This window comes from Papio anubis, chromosome X (genome assembly GCF_008728515.1).
Source record: "Papio anubis isolate 15944 chromosome X, Panubis1.0, whole genome shotgun sequence".
NCBI classification, from domain to species: Eukaryota; Metazoa; Chordata; class Mammalia; order Primates; family Cercopithecidae; genus Papio; species Papio anubis.
This window is the reverse complement of record NC_044996.1, coordinates 5,490,978-5,514,041: the sequence shown is the minus strand read 5'-3', so window position 1 is coordinate 5,514,041 and position 23,064 is coordinate 5,490,978. Positions and strand designations below refer to the sequence as shown.

At 39.7% G+C, this 23,064-nt stretch overlaps 1 protein-coding gene across 1 annotated transcript in view; it reads left to right on the top strand.

The window, feature by feature from the left end:
- The window catches only part of LOC101013465 (melanoma-associated antigen 8), a 45,019-nt gene that overhangs the window by 8,940 nt on the left and 13,015 nt on the right, over positions 1-23,064 (top strand). The gene's annotated exons all lie outside the window — the stretch shown is intronic.

Here is a 23,064-nt window from a genome sequence, read left to right as displayed (position 1 = left end):
ACTCCATTATATCAAGTTTGCAACAACAAAAAATCAAAGCATAATAGACAAGAAACAGTGTGAAGAGACAAAATAAGCATAATAGACATATTTTATCAAGTTTGCAACAAAAACTTTAAACCATAATAGACAAGAAATACCGTGTGAAGAGACAGAATAGGCATGAGGAACAGATTTTGGAATGATCTGACCAGGAATTAAAAACAACTATGAGGAATGTGCTGAGGGCTCTAAGGAAACAGTAGATAATGTGCAAGATCAGACACGCAATGAAGCAAACAGGTGGAAACCCTTTAAGAAAGAGTCAAAGACAAATGCTAAAAATAAGAAAATGCCCTAACAGAAATCAAGAATGCCTTTGATGGGCTCATCAGGAGACTAGACAGGGTGAAGGACACAATCAGTAAGCCTGAGGAAATGCAGCAGCAACTTCCCATTTTTATTGCCACTGTATGGAAATATGGTTATTGAGTGTGGAGCTTCTGTCTTGAGACCTTGCTGCACTCACTTATTACAAGTTTTTGTGCAGTTTCCTCGGGATTCTCTACATAGACAGTCGTGTATTCTGAGGTTAGAAACAGTGTTACATAATCTGTTCCATTTAGGATGCCTTTTATTTATATTTCCTGATTGATTTCTCTGGTAAGAATACCACTACACTGCTCAATATGAGTGGTGATGAGGATATCCTTTTCTTGCTTCTGCTCTTAGGGGAAGGCATTCAGTCTTTCACTATAAAGTTTGATATTTGCTCTAGGTTTTTGGTAGATGTCCTGTGTCAGGTTAAGTGCCTTTGTATTTCTAGTTTCCTGACAGTTTGCAATGCAATTAAGTTGTACTTTCTTAAATGCTGTTTACTGCTTCAGTTGAGATAATCATAAGTTTCTTTAATCTGTTGATATGGTAAATTGCATTAATTATCAAATATTGAATTGACCTTGCAGTCCCCAGGAAAATCCCACTTTTTAGATATTGCTAGATTCTATTTGCTAGTATTTTGTTGGAGATTTTTACATGTATGTTTTTGAAGCATACAGGCCTCTAATATTTCTGTTTTTTGTGTTTCCTCATTTGTCTGCACTGCCAGCCTGGTAACACCATTGTAATGTGAACCTGATAAAACGATTTGGGAAACATTCCCTTCTCTTCTATTTTGCCTGAGATAGTGTGCAAATTAGTGGTACTTTCCTAAATGTTTTCAAGAAATCTCTGGAACCTATCTGGGTCTACAGATTTCTTTCACAGGAGGGTTCTTAATTTAAATATTTTTCTTCTTTTTCTGTTTAGTTAAGGTAGCTTTATCTGAGATGTTTGTTTTATCTTAATCTCAGTATTAAGTGGCATATTTTTCTCTCTAAATTCTGTTTTAGCTGCATCCCACAAGCTGTGATATATTTGCTTTTCCATTGTAATTTATTTTAATGGAATTTTTATTTCCTTAAGGCTGTTTGATCCTTGAGTTATTCAAGGTCGTGTTGTTTAATTTCTACATGGTATGATAATTTCCTGTTTTATTTCTGTTAGTGTTTGATTTCTAATTTGATGCCATAAAGGGCAAAGAGCGTACCCTTGGTGATTTGAATTTTTTTAAATCCTGTTTCTTCTAGGGCTCAGGAGATAATCTAGTTTGGTGAGTGTTCTATGTGTACTTGAAAAATAAATCCACATTCTGCTGTTGTTGCTGTGATGATATTTGTATCCTTTGTGTTTGTGAGTCACTCAGGCCCAAGGCTGAGAACTGGGTGATGATCTACCCCTACTCCCCTTCTCCAGTCCTTGGTAAGTATGAAGATTTCTGCATGAGCAGAAATACATATAAGTCTTTCTGTCTACACCTCATGTGCAATTCTCAAATTTAGCCTGCCTCTGAGTACATGCTTGGAGATACAAGAGGGGAAAATAGCACAGGGATTTCACCACCATGCTGATCTTATTTCAACTTTTGGTTTATTTACTCAATGTTCCTTTTCTACACAGCGTCTTTTCAGGAAATTATCAGTAGGACCTGACACAGCAGGGTGAAACTGTGCTGCATATAGTTGTCACTTATGCTGTTAGGGGTCCTGGAATGAACACAAACCCCACATTGAGGTGTATCTTAGATAGCCATGAGGCTTTCCTCTTAAATTTCAATATTAATTTTTTCTTTATACCTGACCAATGTAATCAATTGAGGCATCAATTCAGGTAGAATACAGCTCTAGACAGTAAGTTGGAGCTGACCTGAAAGTCATCCAGGGCTGAGGCAGTGTCACAAAGTCAGGGTGCACATAAGACTTACAACCCCAAGGGCACACGCAGTCCCCCTACAAACACACACTGTACCATAGTGTGGGCACCACAAGATGGCTATACTGAGTCAGGTAATACAGGATAGCGGAACCCCAATGTGACCTCCCATTGTGGTAATTCCTGTCAGCCACAGGGTACAGGTCACATAATCCAGTTAGGTCCCTGTTTTCACTTGTAGACAGTTTGGCTTTTCCATGACCAGTTCAGAGGATGCCTACAGGTGCTCTGTGGGGAACATGGAGGAGCCAGGGCCTGCCCCCCTGTCCCCTAGTCAGCGGGGTCAGATGTTGCCCTGGGCACTGCCTTCAGTTTGGAGTCACAGAACTTGCAGTAGCTTGCAAAGGCAGCATGGGGTGTTTTCCTTCAGCAAGAGGAGAAAGCTTTTTTGCTCCATCTTTACAAAATCAGTGTAGCCCACCAAGTAAAAAAGCCTTACATTGCTTCAATCACCTCTTACCCTCCCCCAGGCATCTCACCTAGCAGGGCTGTATGTCACAGGGACAAAAACATTTTCACAGAAAAACACTGTCATAAAACCAGATGTGAAAGAAAGACCCATCATGTTTAGGAAGCAGTCAGGAAAAATCCTGTGTTTCCAAAAGATTTCAAAATGGGTTTACATATCACTTTTTATCCTGCTCATTTATGCAGTGAACAGTGGAGAACAACAACAATTAAAAAAAAAAATCCCTTCCTGGGCCCAGCTGCATTTGATAATCCCACTGCCTGGCTTGTGGACCAAGAGGAAGGAGAGGAAGTAGTCAGACTGTCCATCCACTATCTCAAACTGCAACTGATGTGGATCGCCGGACACATCACCCACATTGGACATCCCAGAGAGGGGGTCTGAGACTGATTCATCACAATTGGAAGGAAGGATCACAGTCCTTGTTGGGTGCCTTCTCTCAATGTGCAGCTTTCACCAGGCATCGCCAGTTAGAAGTGCAACTCTTCTGCACTAGAAATGCAGTGCCCAGGATCAGCTCCACTCTAGTTGGCCCCACCTGAGAACAAGCCCTTAATCCTCGGCATCTACAAGTGATGCAGAAGATCCAGGGTTGCATCCGTGCTGTGACAGTTTCAAACCCCAAAGAGGGGTGTCCAAAACAACCAGAGTCCCCCAGTCAAAGACTGCTTCATTGTATTGAGCTATGCCTGCTTTCTGTTCAGCACAGTTTGTGGTAAGTCTGATACAGCTCAAGGTGGACACTTTGGGTTTTAGCTTAGAGTCAAGCCCATCCTATTGAGATCTGTGAATTCAGAATCCCAAACAGTCAGGGGGGCAGGGGAGTTTCTCCAGCACAAGAAAGCCGAGATGCTGCAAGGCCAGACAATAGCAGCATTCTATGTCCCCATGAGATGCCTGCCTGGTGTGCTTTCCTAAGGCCTTTTGGCCTTGTCAGTCTTACGGTTCAAACAAGCCCTTCAAATCATGCACCTCAGCTCATATAGTCATCAGCCTCTAAGGGTCATATATTTGAGTTCATAAGAGCTTATTTCACACTGTGTGGGCCTGGGGGTTGATCAAGGAAAATGATAGGACCACCAGAGGCAGTACCACACAAAGCAACTTTATTGGGTGGTGCCTGGATAGGGTGCTGGGGAGGGGATATTCTCAGAGCAGAGGGCTGTCCAGAGTTTATGGTTCAGGGGTCACCATCAGACATGGAAGAAGGCAGGAGAACTGCTGGAGGAGGTGGAAATTGGATAATGGCCTTACAGGTCTAGCTGATGTGTCTTAGTAGCTGGACAAAGTGGCTTTGAGACCCACAAGGGTCTATCTTATCTATGGTTAGCAGATGTGGGGTGAAGTTTAGCAGGGTATGGAAGCCAGGAAGGCTCTGAATGCCTAACAATCTGCTTGGCAGTGCCACGTTTCAAACGATCAAACGTGAAAATTTCAGTTTTGTGCTGGTGGGCTTCCAAGTCAACAGGTCTCAGTCTTGTGAAGGAAAACATAGAGAAACACGAGCAGTACTGAAGGATAGCCGAGATGCCTCAAGGCCAATCGACAGCAACATCCCATGTCTAAACGACAACCAAGACCTTCCTCCAGCCTAGGGACTACACACACAGGTCATCTTTGTTACATGTATATAACACCGGCTGAAAACTGCTTTTAAATCTCTGAGGATGTATCTCCACCTGAAGATTGCCTCTCTTTTCCATGTGGACTTCCTTTCTCCAGGGACCCCAAGAGGAAAGAATTATCACGCACAGAGACATGTTCTAGTTTCCATACTTGAAAAGCTTAACACACACACACACACACACACACACAGAGAGAGAGAGAGAGAGAGAGAGAGAGAGAGAGAGAAGGCAAATCCAAGCACTAAATATCGATTGAGAATTTTAATACAACAATTCCTCACAGACAAACTTTTCTATGAAAATCTTTTAAGGTACTATAGAAAGGAAAACCATTGCAAACCACTAGCATCCAGATCTTCCTGTCTACAGAGGGGGAGGAACGTTGGCTGTTTAGGAAAGCTAGCACAGCCTCCTTTAGAAAGGTCTGTTAACTCAGGGGCTTGAGTGAAACAACCTACACAAGAGGCCACTGCTGTGAACTAGCCTCCTGTCCTAAGCCCCAGCTGACCACACCCAACCAGAATGGGATCACTTGTGCTGAGTGTAGCGCAAGCATCCTAAACTTTGCAACGTGGGGGGAAAAAAAGAAAAAACAGAATCTTCCCGTTAACCTGAATCCCTGAGTCAGTGGAATATCTTCTTTAACCCTAAATGGAACGTAAATTCAAAATGACTAATCTGCTTTTTTTTTTTTTTTCCGTTTCTGCTTCTTTCAGCCCTTTTCTGCTTTCAAAGCCAACCTCCTTCTCTCGGTGGATTGGCACACTCATTCTATTTTATAGAATGTGCTGTTGCCCAATTCTAGTATTGCAAATAAAAGCCAGTTTGATTTTTAAATTGATTTGCTGTTATTTGTTCTTTTGGCAGTTTCTGGCAACCCATGATAGGACCCAAAAGGCACTGCTGGTGACTCTGGAGACCCCTTGACAAATGCAGGGGAGATGCCGCTGACAGCTTTTGAGGACCCTTTCACCTTCACAGAGACACAAGGGTTGTAAGTTCCTCTAGGGTCACATTTTTGCATTGATTCCCCTGATACTTTTGGCTCTTGATTCCAGGATTCATGTGTCCTGTGAGACAGCACATGAGTTTCTTGGGGGTTTATGGGGGCTGACAAGTCACTGACAAGACCTGCAGTTTTAATGGTAACTGATGATGAGAGAAGCTTACCACATGCAGTGTGTGACTCTGGCTTTTGGAGATTTGCAGAGATTTGGTTCTTCCAGTTCCTTTTTGTGTGCATGCATAGTAGGATAGATTCAATGGCTACATTAGTCAAGGGGACCTCAGAGTCACAGCCATGACTTGACTGGGCGGGCATGGTTTAGGCACTTAGGAGCGATTAGAGCACTCACCAACTGTAAATAAGACATCCATGTTAGGATCAGCTGGTCATGAAACAAGTAAGTTTAATACCATGTCACCCACCAACTTCAAGACAGCATCCATGCAGGAAGGTTCACTAGAAAGCAATCCAGGACCCAATCCCATGGCATTTCCTTCTTAGACTTTGATGTCAGCTCTGAAAGACCCAAGAGTCAACATAAAAATGAGATCTCAGCCATTTGTGTATCTTATTTTGAGAATCGTCTATTCATGTCCTTATGCAAATCAAAACCACAAGGTGATACCACCTTACTCCTGCAAGAATACCCATAATTTAAAAAAAAAAAAAAAAAAAAAAAACAGTAGATGTTGCCATGGATGCGGTGATCAGGGTACACTTCTACACTGCTGGTAGGAATGTAAACCGGTAAAACCACTATGAAAAACAGTGTGGAGATTCCTTAAAAAACTAAAAGTAGAACAACCATTTGATTTAGCAATCCCACTACTGGGTATCTACCCAGAGGAAAAGAAGTCATTATACAAAAAAGATACTTGGAAACGCATGTTTATAGCAGCACAATTCACAATCGCAAAGTCGTTGAACCAACCCAAATGCCCATCAATCAACGAGTGGATAAAGAAACTGTGATATATATATATATATATATGTGTGTGTGTGTGTGTGTGTGTGTGTATGTGTGTGTGTGTGTGTGTGTGTGTGTGTGTGTGTATGATGGAATACTATTCAGCCATAAAAAGGAATGTATTAATAGCATTCACAGTGACTGGGGTGAGATTGGAGACTGTCATTCTAAGTGAAGTAACTCAGGAATGGAAAACCAAACATCTTGTATTCTCACTGATATATGGGAGCTAAGCTATGAGGACTCAAAGGCACAAGAATGATACAATGAACTTTGGGGACTTGTGGGGGAAGAGTGGGATGGGGTGAAGGATAAAAGACTACAAATATGGTGCAGTGTATGCTGCTCAGGTGGGTGCACCAAAATCTCACAAATCACCATTAAAGAATTCACTCATGTAACCAAACACCACCTGCACCCCAATAACTTATGGAAAAAAATTTAAGGAGATCTTTACTTTCCAGAGACCCGTGTCCTCCACCTTCTGGCTATACTTGCTTTTAATGTGTATAAGTATTAGGCAGCAGAATCTGCAAGCCCTTTAAAAAATGGCACAATCTTAATAAGGATAATTTAGACTTACAATGGCCATCATGTGGAACATTTCAGATGAACTAGGTTGTTCATCCCAAAAATGTGCTTAAAAATTAGGCCTCCTCCTCCAACTCCATCCCTGTCCCTGCAAAGGACATGATCCCATTCTTGTTTACGGCTGCACTGTATTCCATGGTGTATTTTCTTTATCCAGTCTCATTGATGGACATTTAGGTTGATTCCATATCTTTGCCATTGTGAATACTGCTGTAATGAATATACACATGCATGTGTCTTTATAATAGACTGATTTGTATTCCTTCAGGTAAATACCCAGTAATGGGATTGCTGGGTAAAATGGTAGTTTTGTCTTTAGGTCTCTGAGGAATTGCCACACTGTCTTCCACAATGGCTGAACTAATTTACAGTCCTACCAGCAGTGTATAAGTGTTTATCTTTCTCTGTCACCTCACCAGCATCTGTTGTTTTGTGACTTTTTAATAATAGCCATTCTGACGGCTATTTATGATATCTCATAAAACCCAAAACTAAAAACCCTGGAAGACAACCTAGGCAATACCATTCAGGACATAGGCATGGACAAAGATTTCATGATGAAGATGCCAAAAGCAATTGCAACAAAAACAAAAATTGACAAATAAAATCTAATTAAACTAAAGAGCTTCTACATGGCAAAAGAAACTATCAACAGAGTAAACAGACAACCTATACAATGGGAGAACATTTTTGCAAACTATGTGTCTGACAAAGGTCTAATATCCAGCATCTATAAGGAACTTAAACAAATTTACAAGAAAGAAACAAACAATCCCGTTAAGTGAGCAAAGAACACGAACAGACACTTTCAAAAGAAGGCATGCATGCGGCCAACAATCATATGAACAAAAAAGCTCAAGATCACTGATCATTAGAAAAAAGCAGTTATTTTAGATTCTATTAGAATCAACAAGGTCTTTCAATTATCAAACTTGACTCTCAGTTGTTGATTTCAATGGAATAATATGTATCCATCATATTAGAAAAAGACACTTTGCTTCTAAGAAAGTGTCAAACAATGTTTCTGCAGGTATCGATTTTGTTAAAAACAAGAGTGTTCACCACAATGTGTGGACAATTACTGAAATAAAGATACAAATTACCTGTCAAAAAAAAGTTAGGCCTCCTGAAATAGGTCCCCACACAGATGACTATTCATGTGCACAAACTTCTAAAAATATTTTTTTAAGCCTTGCTTCTTTAAGAAATCCCTCATAGAAGACAAATGCAAAGTTTAAGTAGGTAATTAATAGGAAAATGGAATTTGCCAACATTTTCACTTAGTTACTTTCCTGCTCCAAGGATAGAAAGGAAGCTAGATAAGGCATTTATAAGTTAAGTTGAGGACAAGCAGGCTTGGTTCTTTTTCAGAACTATCCATGTTGATGATTCCAGCTATAGAAAATGCTTTGCCTGCACTATTCCTTAATGAACATTGCCTTAAACTCAGTCATTTGGTTGAGAAACAGAAGCTGAGTTGAAAATACCACACATCGAACTAAATCAGTCTACAAAATACAACTTTCTGGCATTTAGAAAATCACCAGAAATTCTTGCCTTGCAGTGGGAGAAAGTATTGCTTTAAATAAGCCTCACCTTTTACCATTTTGTCTTTACTCAACTTCCTAACTGTTCCTTTTTCAGTCTGGCAAGTAAAGGAACTCAGTCCTGAAATCTAAGTTCTGTGCCTTTGACATGTAAGTTTCCTACTTTGATTTACCTAAGAACTATCCCTTTTGAGATGCAAATTTAGGATAATTTTTCTTTCTTAAAAATTGGATGAATTAAAAGGACAGTAATGGAGTTAGAACAAGGGTTAAATTGGCGGTAGCGATTGGCTCAAGCCTGTAATCCCAGCACTGGGAGGCGAGGCGAGGCGGATCGCAGTCAGGAGATCAAGACTCATCCTGGCTAACTGCAGTGGCTCCAAGTCTCTGGCTTAAGAAATACAAAAACTAGCCGAGGCCGGTGGTGAGCCTGTAGTCCCAGCTACTGGGAGGCTGAGGCGAATGGCGTGAACCGGGGCTGGAGCTTGCAGTGAGCTGAGATCCGGCCACTGCACTCCAGCCTGGGCGACAGGCGAGACTCCGTCTCAAAAAAAAAAAAAAAAAAAAAAAAAAAAAAAAGAACAAGGGTTAAATTTACTAATAGTTGAATGGACCAGAGAAACTCTCTGCTAGTCCCCTAACTTTTGCAGTACCCCAAACAAATCTGTTCTGCTTCTCCCTTTCTGTAAAAATGTTAAAAACCACAAGGCAGAGATGACAAGGAACACCCCAGGTAATAATTGCTCAGGGCAACAATCAGGTAGGTGGATCAAGAATAGGGCAAGGGTCCCTTGATTCAACCCCTCACTGGAGTGGGTAAAATGGTTAGGGGATGAAGAAGAGACATCCTCAGAGTAACTGATTTGGAGGGAAGATGAATGGTCTCTTAGAAGAACAGATGGTGGTTTGTGAGGAGGTCTGTCTGGGTGTGGTGTCAACTTCTGACCTGTTCTGTGATAAGAGTCATCTTCAGAGGACTCATGACAGTTGAGTTCCTTTTGAAGGATCTGTCTTTAGGTAGATAAGGGGAATTCAGAGAGCCTTGCCTTACATTTTGCTATTCTTCAAGAGCCTTAAGCTCAAAGTGATTAGTATACCAAAGCAATGCATTGTAGGTTGGCATTTTATGAGCTCCTCCAATAGCTAACTTTGCTTAATGAGCAATTGAATTGTTAAGAATGAGTAAATTAGGTAAATATAAACGGAATAAACTTTATAAGTAAGCTTCTCATAGTTTCAAAAATATTTTTCCATATGGCCACATAAGAGGGGAACAACACATACTAGGGCCTATTGGAGGGTAGAGGGTGGGAGGAAGGAGAGGATCAGGAAAAATAACTAATGGGTACTAGGTTTAATACCTGGGTGATGAATTAATGTGTAAAACAAGCCCCCATGATACAAGTTTACCTATATAACAAACCTACACATGTACCCCTGAAAGTAAAATAAAACTTAAAAAATCTTGTTTCATCACTTGGCATCTTAATATTATGTTATGTTAAATGAAATAATAGATAGTCATAAAATGCCTAAGTCTTTCCTAAGTAAGTTAAATTATTGAAACATTAATTGCTTAACATAAATATAAAGTATCGATACTTTGGAAGCTTGTTTTTATAAGGTATAGTGAAGCTTAATATATTTGAGTCTGTTGTTAAACAAAAAAATTGTTATATGAAAAGTATATTTATAAAATGTTAGTATATGACAGTTCAAAATTGCTTACTGTATAGTTTAACAAAAAAAAAATCAAGATCATAAGGGATTTTGACAAATCTAATATGTGGTAACTAAAACTAAAATAAAGGAAAACAACTCTATATGTGAGGAAAGGAAGGCACATTTTATTTAAAAAAAAAAAAGCAAACAGATGTATGATGCTGTGTTTGCCTTAAGGGAAAAGGAGAATAATTTTTATCCTAAAATAAAATGACTGATTGTTCCACAATGTGAAAGAGAAAAAGTATATGAAAGACCAAAGAGATACAAGAATATAATAGGACTGTGAAAATAATTTCATGTGGGGTCAAGCATGCTAAAACGGAATAAATTTATTGTAAGAGTTTTTTTGGATGAGCTTTAATATCAAAAGTACCCTGATGCAAAACTAGAATCGGATCTTTGCTTTTGAAAATGGGTATTTCCTTGGAGTGTTGATAAAAGACTAGGAAAGATTTTCATATGTTTTTAGTGATCTACCTAAGGAACAAGAAAATAATAAATTCGGTGTTTCGTCAAGATTTTTTTGTTGTATTTTATAAGGTATTTTCTCTTTTTATGTGTCTTTTATCACGTATTTCAATATTTTTTCAAAAAAAACTGAGTCCTGTAAATCTTCAGAGACCTAAGTCTTTTGAAAGCTATGTAACATATCTGTATTTGTCTTTGCTTCATATTGATTGGTGATCCTGTTTAGTGAAGTGCTTTAAACCTTGTGACGTCTTTCAAAAACTTCCCAAAAGCATATCCTAAATTAAGTCTTTCTTCATCCTAAATTAATGTTAGAGCATTCCAAAGGGCTCCTAAACCTCTTCAAAGGAAGGGAGCTATTGAACCAATTAGGCTTATTTGATAAGTTAAATTATTGGGACACATTGTCAAATAAAAAGTGATATTTAACCTTCTTTGACTCTATTTTTATAGATGTCATTAATATGCACTCCAAAAGTTGCAAGAGATTCCTAGGAAACTGATATGTTATCAGTCATCATTTCAGCCATTATGTTAAAATGTTGTATGTCACAGAAATAGCCAAATTTCCTTGTCAACAGTGTCATCATTATAATGCACTCTCATCAGATTTTTTTTTTATCATTATACTTTAAGTTCTAGGGTACATGTGCACAACATGCAGGTTTGTTACATAGGTATACATGTGTCATGTTGGTTTGCTGCACCCATCAACTCGTCATTTATATTAGGTATATCTCCTAATGTCATTCCTCCCCCAGCCCCCGACCTCCAGACAGGCCCTGGTGAGTGATGTTCCCCGCCCTGTGTCCAAGTGTTCTCATTGTCAAATTCCCACCTAAGAGTGAGAACATGCGGTGTTTGGTTTTCTGTCCTTGTGATAGTTTGTTGAGAATGATCTCATCAGATTTTAAACCATGACCATTTCAAGTCTTGTCACCCACAGTTAATTATTTTTTTGAATGCTTTTTCAAGCAACTGTAATCCTATTTTTTTTTCCTTTTTTTTTCTTTTTTTTTGAGATCAAGTCTTACTCTGTCGCCCAGGCTGGAGTGCAGTGGCGTGATCTCGGCTTACTACAACCTCCACCTCCCAGGTTCAAGTGATTCTCCTGCCTCAGCCTCCCGAGTAGCTGGGTCTACAGGCGCCTGCCACCACACCCAGCTAATTGTTGTATTTTTAGTAGAGACAGGATTTCACCATTTTGGCCAGGCTGGTCTCAAACTCCTGACCTCAGGTGATCCACCCACCTCGGCCTCCCAAAGTGCTGGTATTACAGGCATGAGCCACCGCGCCCAACAACTGTAATCCTTGAGTGCTTTGTTTTCAAAAAGACTCATGCAAAAGACTCTGAAAAGTACAGGATTCTGGTAACTTTAAAATCATACCATTGGACTTGATAAGAATGTCCATAAATCTAATGAAGAAACTGACGACTTCATGAAACAGTTGCTCCAACATCAAGCAGAACAAGAATTAATTACATGGGAATAAATGAACCAATGAGTATAATGTTTTCATATTGTTTATTTTGGAATTTCCTTGCTTCTTTATTTTAATGTTTTGTTTTCCAGATTTAAGGAAACTTCTTTATTTTAAGGTATCTAGGGCTTACTATAATTTGGTAAAGTATAATTTTGTGAACAAAATTGAAATCATTTAATTTTTCTGTCTACTTAGTCCCTCTAGGAATCAGAAACAATATATATATTTTCTAGTTCTTATAATGATATTGTTTGCATAAGTTCAATCACAATCTGCTCTCTTCATAACAGGATACAATTGGCAATGTTAGTTATATTACCAAGACAGTCATTAGGACACCACATTTGAGAAAGTCCATATAATTCATGGCTTTGAGGGTTCCTAGCCTTATAGTGAGTGAGAAAAAAAAGTCACTTCCTGAAAGCCTAGGGACCTCAAAATATTTTGGGGACCCAGAGAAGAGAGGAATTCACCCAAATCTGTACAGCAGGCAAAGTCTGAAGTCTGCCTTGGTTTGGGGACAGTGTCTTTTATGTTAAAAACCCTTAAAAAACCAGGCTTTGAAAGAATATACTTCAAAATAATGACAGCAATCTGTGACGAGCTCACAGCCAACATCATACTGAGTGGGCAAAAGCTGGAAGCATTTTCCCTGAGAAATAGAAAAAGCCAAGGATGACCACTCTCACCACTCATATTCAGCATAGTAATGGAAGTCCTAGCCAGAGAAATAAGGCAAGAGAAACATAAAAGGCATCGAAATAGGAAGAGACAAAATCAAACTACCTCTGTAGACAATTTGATTCTATAGCTAGAAAACCCATCGTCTCTGCCCAAAAACTTCTAGTTCTGATAAACAACTTCTACAAAGTCTCAGATACACAATCAATGTACCATAATCAGTAACATCTCTATACACCAACAACATCCAAGAAGAGAGCCAAATCAAGAATGAAATCTCATTCACAACAGCCACCAAAAAAAAGAAAGAAGTATCTAGGAATACAGCTAACCAGAGAGATGAAACATCTCTACAAGAATTATAAAACATTGGTCAAAGAAATGAAAGATAACACAAACAAATGGAAAATATTCCATGTTCAAGGAGAGGAAGAATCAATATTGTTGAAATGACCATACTGCCCAAAGTAATTTAGAGACTCAATGCTATTCCTATCAAACTACCAATGACATTTCTCTCACAATTAGGAAAAAAAAAAAAAAGCTATTTTAAAATTCATATGGAACCAAAACTAGCCCAAATAGCCAGGGCAATCTGAAGCAAAAAGAGTAAAGCTTGAAGCATCACACTGCCTGAATTCAAACTGTACTACAAGGCTACAATAACCAAGAAAACATGGTACTGGTACCAAAAAAACAGATATATAAACCAATGGAACAGGTTAGAGAACCCATAAATAAAGCCACACACACCTACAATCACCTGATCTTTGACAAAGTCAACAAAAATAAGCGGGGGGAAAGGACTACCCATTCAATAAATGGTGCTGGGATTACTGGCTAACCATATGTGGAAGATTGAAACTGGACCACTTCATTACATCATATCCAACAAATAACTCAAGATGGATTAGAAACTTAAACGTAAAACCTAAAACTATAATAACCCTGGAAGAGAACCAAGAAAAATACCATTTTAAACCTAGGCCCTGGCAAGGATTTCACAATGATGCCAAAAGCAATTGCAACACAAACAAAAATCGACAAATAGGACCTAATTAAACTAAAGAGCATCTGCACAGCAAAAGAAACTATTAACAGAATAAACAGATAATCTGCAGAATGGGATAAAATATTTGCAAACTATGCATTTCACAAAGGTCTAATATTCAGAATCTATAAGGAACTTAAATTTACAAGCAAGAAACAACTCAATTAAAACGTGAGCAGGGGCCAGACGCGGTGGCTCATGCCTGTAATTCCAGCACTTTGGGAGGCTGAGGCAGGCAGATTACAAGGTCAGGAGTTCGAGACCAGCCTGGCCAATGTGGTGAAACCCTGTCTCTACTAAAAACAAACAAAAAAAAATTAGCCAGGCATGGTGGCACATGTTTGTAATCCCAGCTACTCGGGAGGCTGAGGCAGGAGAATTGCTTGAACCTGGGAGGCGGAGGTTGCAGTGAGCCGAGATTGCGCCACTGCACTCCAGCCTAGGCGACTGAGTGAGACTCCATCCCCCACCCGGCCCACCCAAAAAAAAAAAGTGAGCAAGGGACATGAACAGACACTTTTCAAAAGAAGACACACACATGGCCAACAAACATATGAAAAAATTTTCCACATCACTATTAGAGAAATACAAATCAAAACCATAATGAGATATGATCTCAAACCAGTCAGAATGGCTACTACTAAAAAGTGAAGAAAATAACAGACACTGGTGAGGTTGCAGAGGAAAGGGAATTCTTATACACTGCTGGTGAGAATGTGTATTAGTTCTGCCACTGTGAAAAACCCAGTCATGATTTCTGAAAGAACTTAAGGCAGAATTACCATTAAACCCAGTAATTCCATTATTGGGTATATACCCAAAGGAATCGTTCTACCATAAAGACACATGCATGCATATACTCATTGCAGCACTATTCACAAAAGCAAAGATATAGGATCACCTACATGTCCATCAGCAATAGATTGGAAAAAGAAAATGTAGTACATATACACCATGGAATACTACACAGCCATAAAAAGAAAGAGATCATGTCCTTTGCAGTACCATGGATGGAGTTGGAGGCCATTATTCTAAGTGAATTAACACAGGAACAGAAAACCAAATACCACATGTTCTCAGTTAAAAGTGGGAGGTAAACATGGAGTCCACATGGACACAAAGAAGGGAACAACAGACACAAGAGCCCATTTGAAGTTGGAGGGTGGGAGGAGGGTGAGGATTGAAAAACCATCTATTGTGTACTATGCTTATTATCTGGATAAGACATGCACCAAACCCCCATGACACACAATGTACCTGTATAACAAACCTGCACATGTACCCCTGAACTTAACATAAAAGTTAAAAATGTATGACTTCTTATGAAGTCACACTTGAAATAAAACTTATCGACTTACTGAAGTCTTATTGAAATAAGACTCTCTATGACAATGACACCCTTACCCCTCTTAATTTTTTCTTGCTTATGTTTACCTCATTTACTTGTCAGGATAATACCTGTACAACTGATCCTTGAATAAAGTGAGGGTTGGAGGCACTGACTCCCAGTGCAGTCAAAAATCTACATATAACATATGACTCCTTAGAAACGTAACTACTAATAGTTTACTGCTGACTGGAAACCATAAGAATTAACACATATTTTTTCTGTTTAATGCATTATGTACTATATTCTTACAATAAAGAAAGCTAGAGAAGAGAAAGGGTTATTAAGAAAATCCTGTGTAAGAGAAAATATATTTACTATTCATGAAGTGAAAGTAGATCATCATAAGTGTTTTGTATTTATATATTTTATGTATTTGTATATTCTAGTAAAATATATTTACTATTTATTAAGTGAAGTGGGTCATGATAAGGGTTTTTGTCCTCATCATCCACACTTTCAGCAGGCTGTGGAAGAAAAAGAAGAGGAGGGGTTATTCTCACAGTCTCAGGAATGGCATGAGCAGAAGAAAGTTCATGTGTAACTGGACCCACACATTTCAAACCCGCATTGCTCAAGTGTCAAAAGTAGTTAGAATTTTACAATGATTAGATTCCATAGAAAGTTGGATATGCCATGCCAAACCCATATTTTTATGTGACCCAAGAGAATTTTTAATCCACCCAGTAGCTAGTTTTATCAACATCCTTGATGCAATTGTTTATCCAAACTTTGCTAGTAATCCTTTTATAGAGTCAGACTTCCAAATCCACTTGACCTCACTCTCTGCTTTAATTTAGCCCTGTGATAGGATAGTAGATCATAGAACTGCAACCTTCTAGCTCAAAAGAGAGGGATCTCTGCAGTTGCTAACACTTCCAGTTGCACGTGGATAAATAGGACAAACAGACTGCTTGGTTAAAACGAGTAGATTCCTCATCTAGCTCATTCTTTGATCTGTTCAATTTCAGTTGGTTTAATCCATGGGAAGCCTGCCTAAGGGGCTGTTTTTAAAATCCCCAGCCAAACTGAGGTTCCAGTACCAGAGTAGCTGGTAAGGTTTCCCTAACTGGAAATGAAGGGGAGCTGAAGGTAGATGTTTCCAGTATGCCTTTCACAGGCTAATTCTTGTGCCTAGTTGTCCAACCAGTGATCAGGTAGCCCCTCATGTGGGAAATTTGTTTATACTGGCAGATGTCACTGCAGTTCTTGTCTAATCTGTGTTTAGTTTATGCCTGCCTGACCACCGTCCTGTCACATGGAGCCTGATCTTGTGTTCCTCACAACATCCCAAGTAAAGCCTGGCCTTGGTTAGACACAGGGTATTCCAATGGAAGGCAAAAATTCAAATTACCACCATGACAGGAAATAAATTCAAAGATTTATTACTTACAGATCCTGGTCAGAGAGGGTTCAAAGGGTTGGGAGGACAGTTCTCCATTCCCTGATCATATGAGGCAAGAATGAAGAAGCGAAGAGTCAGGCACAGGGAGAGGGAGGGGAGAGAGACAGAGACATGGAGAGAGAAAGAGAGAGAGAGAGCAGTATAAATATAGAAAAATAGGATATGGGTCATGTTAAGTTCACAGGCAAATGCCTGAATGGTCCTTTTAAAGTAAAATATTTGGAAGGAAAAACAGGGGAAGCCCAGTCTTTTAGGTGGGAGATACACCTCTAAATTTTTTGTCTCTGACCAGAGGCTTGAGACATTTGGGTGTGATGTTCTGGTTCAACTGGCTAGGCAGCAACCTTTGCTCTGTCATTCCCATTGCAAGGATATGCTCCAAACTCTTGGCATTATCCTCCTGACAGTCATAAGAGTAGTCTCCCTAGTTCACTGCATCCTCTCAAAAAGGCTTAAAAATCTCCATGAAGCCATCTGCTGAAGGCTGAATGGCCTCTCTACAGCTGCAATGATGAAAGCTCCAAGAAACACATGATAACAAGGACACTATAATATATCAATGGCATGTTAACACCAAAAATCCAAAACTGATGGTGACTGAGGGTAGCATTCATGCCCTCTGATTTGGCCACACACTCACCCTGGCCAAAATGGGGGGATTGTGAAACAAAGTTAATGGGAAGCCATTGTATCAGACCAGCCTCCTGTACTAGGCTCCAGAAGAACAAATCAGAATGGAGTCATTCATGCTAATTGTCATGACATCAAATTGAACTTTCAAATGGGTCAGTTAAAAATAATTCAGAAAATTCCAATCAACATAAGTCAGCATAATTAGGAAGTCTCTTCCACTTTAGTCCTAAATGGAAAACAACTTTGAAACGACCAACCTGCTTTTTGTTTTCTGTTTCCACTCTCTTCAGCACTTTTCTGGCTACAAAGACAACTTCGCTCCTCTGTTCAATAGAACACTCACTCATTCTACTTGAGAGAGGTTGTGAGTCTGAGGGTCTGACTATGTGAGCATATTCTGGTACTCTTACTTCATCACTGTGGAACCTGGGCCATGTCTGAACCCTTCCATGGCCTAGGCTGGCTCATTGGAGAGATGGGCTCTTTCCAAATACACATTGAAGGGAAGGTGACACATAGTAAATGACACAGACTCCCAGGGCACTTTGTGCAGCAGTTTCCTGTCACCCATTGAATGCTAACAGAAGGTGGGTGAAGGGCAGGTGGTGTGGCCGATTTCTGAGTGTGCAAAAAAGAAAAGTGCAGTGGATGACAAAGCTGAGAGAGCAAGGCCTTGGACATATGAAAGGTTGATGTCTACACAATCAACAAGTTCCTAGCCATGGTTTAGCACATAATTGTGTTCTGGGGACATAATTCTTCCTCTGGCTGCTTTCTGGAAGGAAATTCAGAAAAGGAAATTGTAAATATCTTAGGCTCAAGAGAGATTTGCAGCTTCTAAGTAGGTAGCTCTAGGCTGAGTCAAACCTTGAAAACAATTGTGTGAGCAAAAATGGTTTTTACATACCTATGTGGAGGGCTCCTTGCAAATCCAAGCTATGGCAGGAAGAATTTGGAATGCAGCTCCAGCATTCTCTAGAAACAGGAACCTGGGAGTCCAGGGACAGGGACAGTGTGGGCATGCAGGGTTTCCAGCTGGAGGACTGTCCCTTGCAAAACTTTGGGGTCTGGGGTTGGGGGCAGGGAGTGTGGTCCTGGAAGATGTCTTGGAAACCTTCCCAAGGCCAAGTCCCACAGACTCATGTAGTAATCCAGGCCCTGGTCCAGCAGCTCTGACTGTTACCCCAGCCAGTGCTGGAACAAGTTATACCATGTCTTCACAGTTCCGAGATGTGAGATGAACCATCTATCATAACAGATTTTCAGGAGGAAATGAAAATAAATGCATTAATCAATGTACAAGTGGGTTTGAAGACATATACAGGTCTAGAAATATTAAAATATGAGTGAAGGCATATTTTAGACGCACTGTAACAAAAGCTACTTCTTACTGACCACATCATTCGGGCCAGTCATTTTACACGCAGGTGACATCAGGTAAAAACATACACCAATTCTCTGAACTTGTACTGTTCCCACTTTACAGATGAAGAATTGAGGCAGAGAAGGTATGTGATTGGCTCAGCTTATAACCATCAACAGTTGCATTTAACAGGGCCCTGCCCTCCCCCTGGCCTCAGCTGTCTACCCCATGGCCAGGGAAGGGTTGCTATAATCAACAGTTACCCAATGCCAGATGTCCCATGCCACATGGCTGAGGCCTGCAAGGAAGCCAGTGAGAGACTGTCACTGGACCTGGCCCACCTGTCCTCTCCCCATCTCCATTAGGACACCATCCTTTCTAAAATACAGACAAGGGCCCTGGAGGAGGGTTGGGGTTTAGGACAGTGTGGGTGAGGATGAAGAAGCTTCTACTTGTACATGGATAGTGCAGGTCCCTTCCACCCTCCCAAGGCTGTACTCCTGTTCAGGGGTGGGCCCTACACTCCCAAATACCTGCCCTAAATCATCTCCTTCGTTTCTAGCTGACTAGGTGGCCCAAAGGTCACCTGTGGGCCAATCCCACTGGGCAGGCTGACCATTAGGCCCACACTAGGGCCAGCAGGCCAGAATACGATGTCTACAGTGAGGAGTCCTCCGTAATCCCACAAGATGCAATGCCAATCACCATAACCCTAAATGCTGAAATCCCAAAATATCAAAATGCTGAAAATGCACTTCTGGGAAAAATAATTTTAAAAATCATTGAAGATGTTTATTTACTTTTTTAAAATGTAGGCTTATTTGAGAAATGTAAAAACATGACAGGATACTTCATAAGCCACTTTATATAATGAAATAGACAATAATAACTTGCATATATTTGCAAGCACAAACAGTTATACCAATGACAGTCACACAAGTATAACTCTTATGAGCGGACAAACCATAATCATAAAGAAATAGGTCACACAGGGAAATGTATCAACAAATAATACTATTATTGATAATTTTGTAAGCTCATTTTATAAATTTGGTGTCATATGAAATACTGTGACCAACAACCTAAGTCTTTTATCAAAAACCATTTAGGTCACCACTGCACACCTTCACCTAAAGTCAAGATCTTGAGAAATTGTATCTTTCAAAAATGCACATGAACAAAAAAAGACATCTCTTCATTTATTAAGCAAGATTATACATACATCACAATGCTTACACACAAAGCATTGTGATAATGTACTTTTGTGGAATCTAACTTGAAAAAAATGCATAAAACAAATTAGGCTCTTTAAAAGTCTCTACATAATTTATGCCTCTAGTACTGGAAGCAATGCCAAGACGAAAGAAATACGACACATTGTAAAAAATAATGCTGACATTTTAACATGGTAAAAAAAAGAAAATAAATAGGAAACAAAAACTTTAAGAATGACATAAGAAAAAGTGCATCACAGGTGTAAATTATGGGCAATTGCATGGAGATAGTGGTTAAGAACTGACCAGATTTAACGATCATTTACTATATTTTGAAGTTATGCATCACATCATATAGCTGCTTTTTTTTCTCATTTAGGACATGGGTATCCTCAGTGAATATATTCACATTCATTTTCTTCATGGCACTGCTTTATTGAAATTCTATGTTACACTGACATGAGCATTCCCTATTAACCTTTCTCATCTTCTGCTCAGGGATTTTGATCTTTTGGAAATTAGGTTTTAGAAATATTGACCTTTTGGGGTTTCAACATTTGGAATTGTGGCCTATGGGATTGTGTCTGTTTGGATCCAAACCCACTAGATTCACACACTGTATTCATTCATGTCTCCTAATTCTCCCTCTCCCTGCTGACGAAGTGCACAGATCACAGACACAGGCTTGCTTAATTTTCACATGTGAATATCCCTGGAGGGCCCATCATCTCTCAAGAAATTAACATATTCTCTGAGAATCCCCCTCATTCCCCTCTCAGTCACTGTCTCCCAAGGTAACCACTATCCTAACTTTAGTGGACAGAGTAGTAGTGCCTGTTTTGATCTTTATTTAAATGGAATTATTGAGCTGATACTCTTTGGGTCTGGCTATATTTGATCAAAAATAGATTAGTGACCTTCATCCATGTTGTAGAAGTAACATGTTTTTTTCATGTTTGTGGCTGTATAGTATTCCTTTGTATATGTTCCATTATATTTACCCATGCTAGGGTGATGAACACTGGGGCTGTTTCTAGCATGCTACTGAGGGCATGCTTAGACACATCTTTTGCTGAATGAATGTATGCCTTTTCACTAGTACGTACCTCAGAGGGGACATTCAGGAGCTTAGGGTATATGGATGTTCTGCTTTAGATCACACTCCTGGGTCTCTTTTAGTCTCTAGCAGACCTATTGCCCACAATGTCTGCCTCCATCCCATTGTCCTTTTTCATTCTATTGGCTTGTTTTAGCAGACTGACCTGTGGTCCTGCAGCATGTCTCATCACCATTCATTTGTCTGTATGCTGCCTTCTTGTGTCATTTAACTTGTTGCTCTTTCCCAGTGTTTCTGATCATAGGAAGTTAGCCTCTGTGTCAAGGTTAGAGGCAAGTCTCACTCTTCTGGTAAAAGGACTTCATCAGTGGTGCCATGTCTCCTACAGCATCCCAGCATGAAGCACATGAGTTCTGGTTTTTTCACTCTTTACCATATCAGCACTGATCGTGGGTTCAGGTGATGACAGTCTCATTCCTCCTTTGACTGATTCCTTACTGACCTTTAACCAAAGTGTTTCATCCATCCTACATCAGTTCAGTCACTGGGGTTCTAGATATTGTTTCTTTTGTTAAACATAGCCTTCACTAAGCTTGGCTTAAATTTTTCAGTGAGGAAGAGCTCTCCCTCTTCAAGTGTGCCTATAGAATAATCTTAAAATATACAGGAAGGGCAGAATAAAAGTTTAATTCTTTCCATTATGTTACCAATATTCAGAGTAAGGAGTGGTTGCCCTTATTACTTCTAGTGGGGTCCAAGATTCATTTTTTAAGTAAAACTTTCAAATTTTAAAACTCTTTCAGATTTACAGAATTATTGCAAGTATGATAAAGAGAATTTCCATACACTTCAAACTCAGTTTCCCTGTTATTATTATCTTACATTATCTTGTACATTTGTCCCCATTAATGAATCAATATTGATACATTGTTATTAGCTAAAGTTCATACTTTATTCATATATCCTTGGTTATACTGAATTTTCTTTTATTGTTTCATGATCCCATTCAGGATACTTCATTACATTTGCTGGTCATGCTTCCTTAGTCTTGTCTTAGTTGTAACAATTCCTGAGACTATTCCTGTTTTTGATGATCTTAACACTTTTGAGGAATATTGGTCAGCTCTTTAGCACAAAATCCATCCAGTGGTATTTGTCTTATCTTTTTCTCCTGATTAGAATGGGGATATGACAACAGATCCTCCCCCACAATGAGTGATCACTCCTGCTTGTAGGGCATAGAGAAGGCACTTAGACCTGCACCCACCAGCACCCCACCCCTGAGCCACCACCACCTCCACTGTGACCACACACACAGTCTCCAGCAGAGGGCCCCCATACCCCATCCAGCTGTATTGCCTCCACCACTGGTAAACACACGCAGGGAGGTAGGCACCCTGGCACCCACAAACACTCTACCACAGCTGTTGTACCTCTGCCTGCACAGTGCAGTGGATTCCAAACCTCAAGGAGCCAGAGAACAAAGATGGAACCCAATACAAATCCCCCAGAGTTAGAACATAGAGCCCAGGTGTTGAGTGCTGAGTGTTGGCCCCCTAAAATCTTCCAGAAACAAAACCAGCCAGCTGAACCCACCTTACACCACAATCGAACCTTCAAGGTCATCAAATGGGATAAAAGAAAAAATCCATCCAAAGGTCAGCAACCTCAAAGACTGAAGGTACATAAGCCCACAAAGATAGTAAGAATCAGTGCAAAGATAATAAGAATCAGTGCAAGAACCCTGATCCTTGATGAAGAGTAATGCAAAAATCCTCAACAAAATACTGGCAAACTAAATGCAGCAGCACATCAAAAAGCTTATCCACCACGATCAAGTAGGTTTTATCCCTGGAAACAAGTTGGTTCAATATATGCAAATCAATAAATGTAATTCATCACATAAACAGAACTAAAGACAAAATCACACGATTATTTCGATAGATTCAGAAAAGACTTTCAATATAATTCTACGCCCCTTCATGTTAAAAATTCTCAATAAAATAGGTGTTGAAGGAACATACCTCAAAATAATGAGATTCATCTATGACAAACTCACAGCCAACATCCTACTAAATGGGCAAAAGCTTGATGCATTTCC